At 40.9% G+C, this 11,852-nt stretch overlaps 1 protein-coding gene across 7 annotated transcripts in view; it reads left to right on the top strand.

Annotated features, from left to right (window-relative positions):
* Nucleotides 1-2,368: 2,368 nt before the first annotated feature.
* The window catches only part of CHD8 (chromodomain helicase DNA binding protein 8), a 61,343-nt gene continuing 51,859 nt past the window's right edge, over nucleotides 2,369-11,852 (top strand). For 4 of the 7 annotated variants that reach the window (XM_043554284.1, XM_043554281.1, XM_043554283.1 and 1 more), the window contains exon 1: nucleotides 2,369-2,489. The gene's annotated coding sequence lies outside the window, so the exon portion shown is untranslated. The remainder of the gene's footprint in view (nucleotides 2,490-11,852) is intronic. The other 3 variants (XM_043554288.1, XM_043554286.1, XM_043554290.1) reach the window with 2 other exon arrangements.

The following is an 11,852-nucleotide window of genomic DNA, read 5'->3' as shown; positions in this document are numbered from 1 at the left end:
ATCCTATTCTGTTATTAAAACCACATGGTTGGGTGGGGTGGAGGGGCGGTGTGCCTGGCCGGTTCAGTGGGAAGAGCATGGGACTCTTGATCTTGGGGTTGTGAGTTCAAGTCCCATGTTGGGTAAAGAGATTACTAAAAAAAATGAACTTAAGGGGCACCTGGGTGGCTCAGTCGGTTAAGCGTCCGACTTCAGCTCAGGTCATGATCTCATGGTTCGTGGGTTTGAGCCCCGCATCGGGCTCTGTGCTGACAGCTCAGAGCCTGGAGCCTGCCTCTGATTCTGTGTCTCCCTCTCTCTCTGCCCTTCCCCTGCTCACGCTGTCTCTCTCTATCTCTCAAAAATAAATAAATGTAAAAAAAAAAAAAAAATTAAAAAAAATGAATTTAACCCACTCATAATCTTGTATACTTAGATATTTCACCAATGTAAGGAAAGCATGAGAAAACTACTTGGGCAATGTATTGATCATTGCTGATGTTCAGAGTGAAATGCTCTTGAAGAATTAAAGGAAGTAGATTCCCCAGCCCACACCACCCCCAATGCAAAGAATAGTAGTTAAGAGATAATAAAAGGTGTTTGGTTCCTAAAGGCCAGCACCAGAGACACCTTTCTGACTCAGACAGTAGAGGAAGGGACTCGATCTAGGGGTTCTGAGTTCAAGCCCCCACCTTGAGGATAGAGCCTACTTAAAAAGTAAAAAGGGCAGGACCATGGTTAATGTTATTGCAAGCAGTAAATCAAACTACTAGATCATTGCAGATAGTAGAAATTAGTAGAGCAGGCACACCCGTTCCTTTCCATGCCTGTAACTAGTTTGATACGTTTATTTTGTTTAAATTTTTTTTTTCAACGTTTATTTATTTTTGGGACAGAGAGAGACAGAGCATGAACGGGGGAGGGGCAGAGAGAGAGGGAGACACAGAATCGGAAACAGGCTCCAGGCTCTGAGCCATCAGCCCAGAGCCCGACGCGGGGCTCGAACTCACGGACCGCGAGATCGTGACCTGGCTGAAGTCGGACGCTTAACCGACTGCGCCACCCAGGCGCCCCTTGATAGGTTTATTTTGTACCAAATAAGCAGAAGGAACCTATTGGTTTTTATTCCAGAAACATAAAAATTAAGATCATTGCTGTATATGCATTTACAGACGCACACCAATGGCACGGCTGGTATATTGTTTTGGTAAATTCTAATACCTCAAATTGATAATGATAATGGCAGTAAGTAGCCAAGGGGAAATTTGGCCAACGGATTTTCCTCAATATACAGGGAAATGTTTTTGGCCAAGTCTTACCACTCCTGTGGCAAAAAGTATTGCTTTGATTCCTTACTGACCCTGAGTGCCTACTATGTTTGACTATGCAAATATATTATTCCCTGAGAAATTCCTTTTTATGATCTGGAAGGATTCACTTCACTCAATTTCAAAAAGCAAAACCTTCCTGTAGCAAGTTGTAATAGAGATTTAGACTAGGAAACACGGAAGTGTAAGGCCGTCCTCACTAATGGCCTTCCTCACACATAATCTCTTCTGGAAGACCTCTATCATGTGTTCTACTCATATTCACACATTGTTTGAGTCTAGTGATGAATTTGGGGCCCTTAAAAAAAAATTTCCTAAATCCTGTTCATTTATAAGAAACTCCCAGTCCCGGATACTGTCAAACTCAAACTGGAAAACTTGTAAGTGAAGCATTAGGATTGGAAGCACCTAGAATAGATACATAGCTTATGTTGGTCTTACGCTGATATTATGAGGAATGAGGTGTCTATAAAGGATTTTCCTAGGACTGGGAAAATCCACTCTCATTCCAAAAAATTGACTTTTGTTGCTGCTGTGATTTTGGTAAGGTCTCTTCACTCCTATGAGAGGGGGGTGGTGGTTGCCTCCAACTACACTAAGTCCTCTTCCAGCCCATGGTGACTGGGGATATTCTGGTTATATGAAGTATGTGAGGGCTGGACCTAAGTAGTTCGACGGAACTCCGGAAAGGGCTTCAAATTCCTTAAGCACTCCTTCCTCTTCCCGGTCCCCAAGGCACCGGCCCGATTCAAGATGGCTTCCCTGAGACAGGTAACTAAATGTTTTAGTTTAGAGCGCCCCCACCGGCAGGGGTCAAAAAAAAAAAAAAAAGATACCGAGAGGCCTGAACGCCTGTGAACTGAGCAGTCAGAGGCAAGCTGCCGCCAGATTTTATTTTCAATCAGGCATATCTGTGGTTGCCTACGTACCCTTCTCAGCCTTTTAGGACCTCCCACCCTCCAGAGACTTCCTGGATGGCGCTCACACTACCTTGCTGGAAGAGGCCGGGCGTCAGCCCTACCATTGGTGGGTAGGAGCGGAGGTGGGAGGAGCCGAGGGAGAATGGACTACCAGCAAGCTAGATTGAGGCGAGGGCTGGCCATGCTCCGCCGGAAGGCGCCTTGTTCTCCGAAAGGGTGAGTTGAAACGCTGGCTGGAAAGGAAGCACCAGGACTTGTTCAGGTAGGCTTCCCGCTCATGCCTGCTCACCAGTGCTGGTCCAAGAGTCTTTGCAAAACTAAAGCTCTTAGAATTGGTTTCCATAACTCATCCTCCTCCTCGCTCCCCCGCTCCTTGCCCGTCCCCCAGTTGTGAGGGATCAGGTGCTGGGTGATGCTCTGGACTGAACCATTCTCCTTTGTGAAAGGCCGGGGGAGAGGGCGGCTGCTGGGCCGCGGGGCCCCAGCCGGGCCAAGCCGCGAAGGGGGCTGCCCCGCCGCTGTGGGGTTTTTAGGGCTTGTCATTGCATTACAGGGCGTGGTGTCGATTTGGGGCAGCTCCTTGTTCTGCTTGCCCCTTTAGCGGAGAGAAAACTCCCCGGCTCCGTTTGGTTATTCCATACTTTGGACTCAGAAGTGGGAGGTTAGGGTTTTTTGTGTTTTTTTTTTCTTTTTTGTCTGCTTTTTTTGTATTTTAGTAACAAAAGTGGGTAGGAAAGCTTAGGGCGAGCGTGTGCATATTGTTATACATTATTAGGTGTAATTTCGTGGGTCTCTGGGAGGGCAGATCGGGTTTTTGGAGAGTATTTAGAGATGGTGGGAAGAGAGGAGCTCAAGCCTTGGCGTCTCCATTGACAGGTCTGCAGAGCTTACTGGTCTTCTGTTGCATTATGTAAACTCTTCACTAGCAGAAGACCCCTCCCCCTGCCTCGGAGCGAATGCAATTTCTTTATTTACCTGTCTCTAGTGTCGCAGGAAATTTTCCAGCCATTGCAGCAACTGTGCAAGTGCAGCGGCTCTTGCCCTTAAGGGACAGTCGTGAAGTGATTAAGGTCTTCAGAGAGGTCTATAGTGGGGGTGTCTAGATGGACCAATCTCTTTTCAATGACTGAGCATAGTGAGCTAGGGGTCGAAGACTTAGAACTCGATGTCTTGTCCTAGTGGAACGCCCCACGTTGAAGCCACAGGAGCTGCATTATTGGTAACTACTGCATCCTACTCTCACACTAGCATCCACAGATTACTTACTCTTCACGTTGTTCCTAGCCTTTGAGTTCAGTCAGGGATTCTCTAACAGGGTTATCCTTAGAATCGGCTGAGGCCCTATCTGGTGTGGGACACGGTGGATGGTAAAGGGGGAGTTTCAGATTTGAGTAAGTTCCTCTGCTAGTTAATTAGATCATGCCTCTGCTTAGGAATTTCTTTTGTAGTGGTCACCAAATAACTTTCAGAACAAATTGTGGTGTTTTGGACTTATCCCACCTCTTAAAAGAGAGTTATGATAAAACATTTTCTACTTAAGAAGACCTGGGTTACAAGAGTGGCACACAAGTGGGTCTGCAAGGCATGATGAAGGACATTGGCCCAAAGAGAGGGTGGGCGAGTGTGACGGGACAGGCCTGGGGGAAGGGTTAAAACTGAAATGGTGAAGGAGTAATGGATGGAATCAGGGATTTGATGGGGCAGTGTAGGGGTACTTGCCCAGTTCACACACCTTCCCCATGTTTGATCTATCCTGTGCATCTGGCCTTTTGATTTTGTCAGTTTGGAAACTGACATGGATAGAAAATGATAGAAAGGGAGAGAAATCTACCGAGCTGATTGTGAATCACCAGGAAACAGACCTTGTATTTTCTGGGACAGTCTTCTCTACAGCACCACCAGGTGATGAGGTGGAAGAATCTTGGCATTGTGGTCACCACCACTGCAGAGTTTAGTTATAACAGGAAAAAACTTGACATTTTATTTGAAGAATCTGATAGTGATAGGTAAGATAGAGTTCTGATAGGTTAGGTAGGATGGTGAGGGGGAATCAGTCTTTCAGAGAAACTAATGTACCCACCTCCTTTGAAAAGGGTGAGATGTTTTTAACCTAAACTACCACTTAAGATTAATTTGTGGTGCCAAGAACTAACTGTATTTGCTTACTGAAAGAATGAGATTTGATATTCTCATCTGTGGAAGGACTGTAACATTTTAACATAGCATGGGGATAAATGTTTATGCTTTGAAGATACTGTTTGTCCACTGCCTTGCAAGAGTTAAATTGTCTTCTAAGCCTACATTGAGCTTAGGAGAATAAACAAGACAAATATTTTCTGGCTCCTCCGCCCTTACCCCTAGGAGTCACTCTACTTCTGGACTTGCATTTGGGCGAGTCCCTGATCTGTGGTCTTCACGTGACCTACCTTGCCCTACTGTGACTCACCTGTATTTACTGTTTTACCTTAGCAGTCGATTCATTGATATAGTATCATTTCATATTTTACTTGAACTTTTCATTATCTCTTCAGTTGATTTTTTTAGTCTTTTCCTCACAAAGTTGGTGATTTTCCTTTCATCCTATTATGATTTTGTTCACTTTGCTTTTTGTTTTAATTCACTGATATTGTGCCTTTTTTGCTTATGTCTTGTTGAGACCTTTATTAAAAAAATATTTATTTTTGAGAGAGAGCGAGCAAACAGGGGGGCGTGGGGAGGTGCAGAAATAGAGGGGGACAGAAGATCCAAAGCAGGCTCTGCTCTGACAGCAGCGAGCCTGATGCAGGGCTCAAACTCATGAACCATGAGGTCGTGATCTGAGCTGAAGTCAGACATTCAACTGACTGAGTCACCCAGGTGCCCCATTGTTGAAGCCTTTTAAGATATGTAAAGAGACCCTAGTTTTTAAGATGTGTTCTTTTGGTACCTTGTACTCAGTTGTGTATTTCTAAAACAAAGCTGTTGTATCAACCGTTTATTTTGGCCTAAAGGTTTATTTAATCCTTTATTACATTCTGAATTTTATCCTGGATAACCTTTCCTCACCTTAACCTCTTGTTTTGTTTTGTTTGTGCAAGTGTATCAAGTTGTAATGTAGCTTTTTTTGTGTGTTCTTTCACTCTATTTCGTATTGCCTTTAAGATTTTCATTGTATTTATGTTGCAAAGTAAGTCTATGTCTTTGTAGTTACTGGGTGTTTTAAATTTAAACTACAAAGTGTGTTAGTCTCCAGATTTCTCATTAAGCTCTTCTGTAGGTAACATTTCTTTTGCCCTTTTATGATCCATTACTTTCTATCCTTCACATAGGCTCTTGGTTGTTTAATGTCACATGTAGCATAAGTGGTCAACTTTAAAGTATCTTTTTTTTTAGACTGATATTCTATGCCTTTTATTCAGTTGTTTTTTTAGACTAACTTTAAAATATCTTAATTGTTGCCTTAAGAGTGCAGCAGGAGACTTAAAAAAAAAAGCAAGTCATTTTTACCCACCCATGTATGATATAATATAATAAAAAAAAATATCCAGCAGCACAAACAGAAAGTAGACTGGCATAGATAATTGTTTTACATTTGTGTTCAGCAGCAGTGGATATATTGGAATATATTCCAAGCAGTAGAGCAGCACAGGGAATCTAGACAATGTTCTAGCGCCTTCAAATTCTGACTATCCAAGTATATTCTCACTTGTTTGTTTGATAAGAATTTCCAGAGCATCACACTCACTCATCAAGTAAATGTACAAAAAGATTTCAAAGACAATGTTAAAAATTAGGGAGCCTGGGTGGCTCAGTCGGTTGAGTATTTGACTTCGGCCAAGATCATGATCCCGTACTTCATGGGTTTGAGCCCTGTGTTGGGCTCTGTGCTGACAGCTCGGAGCTTGGAGCCTGCTTCAGATTCTGTGTCTCCCTCTCTCTCTCTGTTCCTCCCCTGCTTGCACTCTCTCTGTCTCCCCAAAATAAATCAACATTTAAAAAAAAGTTTTAAAAATTACTTATTCTTATGCATAGTTTTTAGGAAAAGATTAGCTTTATCATTGAAAGAATGGAAACATCCCTGAATTATCTCCTCTGTACATTTCCATAGAAATTTATTGTGTATGGCTTCATTTCATTTGGTCTTTTCAAAGTTTATTTCATTTTAAAAAGGTAATTAAATGACATACTACTGAAATTACTACAAAATAATAAGACTGCTTTTTTTCCTCCTCTGTATGTCAGCTACTTAATCCTTTTGTCAGTAGTTCTAATCCTTTTGATAATGTCCCAATATTCTAGTAATTTGTAATTCCATAAAAACACCTTTTTGTTTTGAGAGTCTACATTTCTTCTAAAACTCAATCTTTCTGAGAAAGGATATATTAACTGAATTCTTAATTTCATCATTCAGGAGCTGTAAAGTCTTTCAAGTTTCTCAAGTTGTCTCTCATGGTGTTATAGAAACCTTTGGAATATCCTGCTTTTCATTTTTTTTTTTTTTCTTCCCATGACATACTTTAGGGATACACTACATCTTGGGGATTTATTCCTTTGGGACATGGGTATTCAGAGGTACATTGTCTATTAGTGACATGGGAATTTCATTTTGGTTGTTCTAGAAGAAATCAGTGGTTTCAGTGGTTTAGCTGTCTATTTAGAGCCCAAATCATAACAGAATTTCCTAATAGAATGTAATTTTCACTTTCTGATACAGATATCAGATACACATCAGTAAAACATCTACCTACGTAAACTGATAGGAAGATTTTTCTGGATTTTTATTTATTTATTTTTAAATGTCTTTATTTAAAAAAAATTTTTTTTAATGTTTTTATTTATTTTTGAGACAGAGAGAGAGCATGAGCAGCCAAGGGGCAGAGAGAGAGGGAGACACAGAATCTGAAGCAGGCTCCAGGCTCTGAGCTGTCATCACAGAGCCCGACACGGGGCTCGAACTCACAGACTGTGAGATCATGACCTGAGCCAAAGTCAGACACTTAACCGACTGAGCCCCCCAGGCGCCCCTATTTATTTATTTTTGAAAGAGACAGAGTGTTAGCGGGGAAGGGGCAGACAGAGAGAAAAAGAGAATTCCAAGCCGGCTCTGGGCTCCTAGCTGTCAGCACAGAGCCTGACGTGGGGCTTGAACTCTCAAACTGCGAGATCATGACCTGAGCTAAAGTTGGAATCTTAACTGACTGAGCCACCCGGATGCCCTGATTTTTCTGGATTTTTAAATAGGGGCTACCAAGTTGCATGAGCATGGACCTTTCATCCGTGTTACATTCTTCATTGCTTCTACTCAGTAAAGTTCTTTTTTCCTCTTGTCTGGGGAGTGGAGCATATGAGTCAGCTCTTTATTTATACATCAGTTCTCCTATAAAATGTAGTGCCTGTTTTTCAGGTGTGCCTCCTACTGGGGGGCACCTTCTTCATGAGGCCTTAAGTGTGTGTGTGTGTGTGTGTGTGTGTGTGTGCACGCGCACGCACACACTTATATATAATGGTTGTTTCCATTCACTGCTCTTCTGAAAGTCATGGGAGTCAAAAGTTGAGGCAGTTAGATGGAAACATGTGAACTACCAAGGGGCAGCCTAGTCAATTGGAGGCTTCTATGTTCCCACCACAGGCATTGTGAAGTAAATGGAGTACTGTGAGAAAGACACTGGCATCATTCCTACAAACACAAAAAATGATTAATTGAATTACCTGAATGTTGCCCTAGACACCAGTGCTGGTTGAAGTCTGTTCCGTGGTTTTAAGGTTAAAGGGCTATACTGCTTTCTCAGAGTCTTTTCATCTCGCCCAGCAGTCCTGCTATTCTAATTGTGAAACTTTTACATCTATTTCAGTATCCTACCATTCTGCTTAGTAGACCAGCACAGCCAAGTCTCTAAGGAGTGATTTTGCTTTGAGAGAAACCTTTAATGGTACTCTTTCAAATTATTGCATAGGGAATAATAAACTCCTTTTCATTTGCCTACTATGTGCCAAACAGTGGACCTTATCTTTTAGTCTTCAGAGGAACCTTGAAATGTATGTGACGTTAGTAGCTTCATTTTACAGAAGAGGAAAAATAAGACTTAGCGAGGTTAGGTAACTTAGCCAGGAGTGGGACTCTGGTCTGTCCGACTTCAAAACCCCATTCATTAGCCAGCCACCCCCCCATTGAAAAGTTCAGTGCTGACCCCTGTGAGAGAACTGTCTTTGACCACGACATTAGACAGGTAAGCATTCTGTAGCCTGTTAAAGCTGTACCTTAAGCAGTTGAAGAACCTTTCTTCAAAAATTAATTTTTGTCTTTGTATCTCTGTTAAAAGGGGAAAAAAAAGAATAATAGTTTGTTTCTTTTATTTAACCTAAGTTATTTTAAAGATAAGATATATGAAGTACTAAGCTCTACAGAGGAAATTCATTTGGTCAGTCTTCCAAATAACTCCATTTTTTAGCCAATGCAAGTCAAACTAGCTCACTAAATTTTCATCAGTCCCATGTCCCATGAGGTCATTTTTGTGCCTGGAAGCCCAAGTGTGATAATAACAGTGGTTTATAATGTTTCTCCTCCCTTCGCCACATACACTTTTTTTAAACATAAATGTTGCAGTGAAAATAATATCTCAAATAATTAAGTAAAAGTTTATATTTTTCTGTTAGGCTGAGCAAATGTATGTACACTTGGCTCAGTTAAAAAAGTGCCTGCAAGAGTGCTATGTGTGTGGGGATGGGGGGAGCATACGGAGGCCCAGGACTTTATTACCTAAATTGTATATATTGTTACTTATACCAGATGCCCAAAAGTGGCATCATACAAGGTGGATATGTTGATCCAGTTAGATATTCTTCAGCTGGAACCCAGAATGTTATTTTCACCTTGGTGACCATGTGCCAGCAAAGAAGTACTTTTCCAGATCAGTCTAACTCGACCTATGGGCCATGATCCTTAAAGATTAGGCTCTTATTTTCTGTCTTCAGACATAGGGAAAACTCTAGAGTTTTACTGGAAAAAAAAAAAATCTACATTGAGGCTGATTTGAAAATGAATCCATGCCCTAGTTGGGTCATATGGGTATAGTGTCATCTATTTGCTTCTTGCCGCAGTTTTAAATTGGCTGCCACTGAGGCTTTATGGTCCCAAGCCTAAAGGAGGTAACTAAAATTTCATTATTTTCAATACTGATTATCACACTATAGAAAATAGTCTTTTATGTATATTGTATGTAACCCCTTTGAGTATATGTAAAAGCTGTGTCAACTCCACGTTCTCAAAAGTGAAGATTCTATAATGCGTCTTCTGAATGAATGTTTCTGGTAGGAAACATGCCTCTGCCCATTTATTATCTGCAGTCTGAGGGAAGCCCTTGCTCTTGCTCAGAAACCTCCCCATTACCTCTCCACAGCCCCACTCCCACACACCTTTGGCTAGAAGTTGAAAATGCACTCCCGGGGCGCTCCCTGGCTCAGTTGGTGGGGCATGCGACTCTTGATATCTTGATGTCTGGGTTGTAAGTTCAGGCCCCACATTGGGTGTAGAGATTACTTAAAAATAAAATCTTAAAAAAAAAAAAAAAAGGAAAGAAATTGCAGTCCCTCAAGAAAAGTGCATTAAATGCCTATTACCACCTGAGAAGCAAAGGAAATAGTGTAATAAGTCATACACAGTTTTTGCCTTTGTGGAACTTAACATTCTAATGGCGGAGGCAGTAACATCAAACAACTGATTCTATAATCAGTTATTAAATCTCACTACAAAAATAAAGTTATGGATATTACAGGAGAATTTATCATGGGGGCATCTAACCTAAAGCATACTACAGTAAGGTGATTAAGAATGTGACTTCTGAAGCCACACTGCCTAAATTTGAATGTGGTACTATTTTTCACTAGCTGTGGGATGTTGGCAAATCTCTTGGTGCCTGTTTCCTTGTCTGTTAAAAAAAAGAGAGATTCCAGACTTAATAAAATTGAATATGTTAATGAATTTTAATTGGTTAGGAGAATGCTTGGCACATAATATACACTCAATAAATTTGGCTGGTTTTGGTTGTGACATCAGGAAAAGCTTTTCTTTGAAATGATGATGTCGAAATGAGCTTTGAAGGGTAAGTTAGAGTTAAATAGGCAGAATGGAGGAAAAGCAGTTAGAAGACACTTGCAATAATAGTTCAGGGAAGTAGGGATGGTAAGTTGATCTAGAATGGCAGTGGAGACAAGTGGATGCATTTGAGGGATATTTAGGAGGTAAAGGTAGGATTTTAAAATAATGTATATGATGGTAAGGAAGAGATTTTCTGGTCTCTGCAGCCGTGACTGTTGGAAGATGATTACCCTCTTTGTGTGTGTGCATGTGTGGTGGTGGGGATGAAGGAGACTAGGCAGACTACCAAGGAATCAGCCTCCTTGAGGTAATAAGCCTTTATAGGGAGAATTGAACAAGTGAGTAAGCCAAGGAGATTGGAGACACTACCAAGAAAAGCCATTGAGTAAGCAAGTAGATGTATGGGGTTCAGAGTCCAGGGTTGACCTCTTGCCCAGAGATATAAATGAGAAATATAAGCATATAGATCATTTGTTGAAGGAAATAATAATAGTTGAGGCCATGTATGTAAATTAGACATTCTTGAAAAGAAAGTACAGAAAGAATTAAAGAGGGGTTAGGACCAAACCTTGGTGAGCTTCAACAATGAAAGGCTGGTAGAGAAGAGTAGCAAAGCAGAAGTGGCCAGAGAGGTAGAAAGAAAACCAGAAAAGTCATCCTGATGTCCTGGAAGCTGTCTGAAAAAAGTGTGTGAGAGTGGGAATGGTTTTTCTAAAATTTATGTGATCCTTCTTGGATCCCTGAGATTCTTAATTTAGGTCTCTCACCACTTAAGGTTGGATACTAGTGACTTAGAACATCTATCTAGAGCAGGTTTAGGCTGACTAAAGCCAGTTAGTTGAACATAATCTTCAGACTCTAGAATCTAAACTGTAGTTGTTCCTTTTTGCCTTAAATTAGATATAATATAGAGGAAGAGAGCCTGAGTGTACATTCAAGTAATATAGATATTACCTGGCTGAAATTAACAAATTATTTTGGAGGCCATTAATCTGGGAGGTGATCCCCTCTAAGACTGACTAGCATCTCCTAGGTAGGTAAGTTTTTTTCCCGACGATATATCCAGCAACATTAGTTGAGTACCTCCTAGGACATAGTGTTTATGTGCCAAATACTGTGTTAGGTGTTTCATTAATCCTCATTAATGGCACTGTAACTTGATTCCCTTTTGTATAGAAGAATGAACTAGATTCAGAAAGGTTAATGTACTTGGTGGGACAGAAATTTGAATCCATGTCCCTCTGAATTCAATGTTCATTATACCTCCATGTACAAATATAACTAAAATAATAAAGTAGAAGATACTTACCCTAAAAGAATACTTAACAAAAAAAGCCGTGAAAGCTCAAAAGGGACTGATTACTTGGGTTTGACAGTGAAAAGTAGGAATTAAGAAGGCTTTCAATTATTATATCCAGTGGACATTTAAAAATTATTATATTGTCAGACATTTTTGCTTTATTTGATATAATTGGTCACTCTTTCCCTCTGCAGTTCCCTACTCTGTTTGCTTCTGTGACTTGCACTGTTTGCTTCTCTAGCTTTTCCTTC

Source organism: Prionailurus bengalensis, chromosome B3 (assembly GCF_016509475.1).
Source record: "Prionailurus bengalensis isolate Pbe53 chromosome B3, Fcat_Pben_1.1_paternal_pri, whole genome shotgun sequence".
NCBI classification, from domain to species: Eukaryota; Metazoa; Chordata; class Mammalia; order Carnivora; family Felidae; genus Prionailurus; species Prionailurus bengalensis.
The sequence above is the reverse complement of the archived record's forward strand: the minus strand, read 5'-3'. Positions and strand labels throughout refer to the sequence as shown.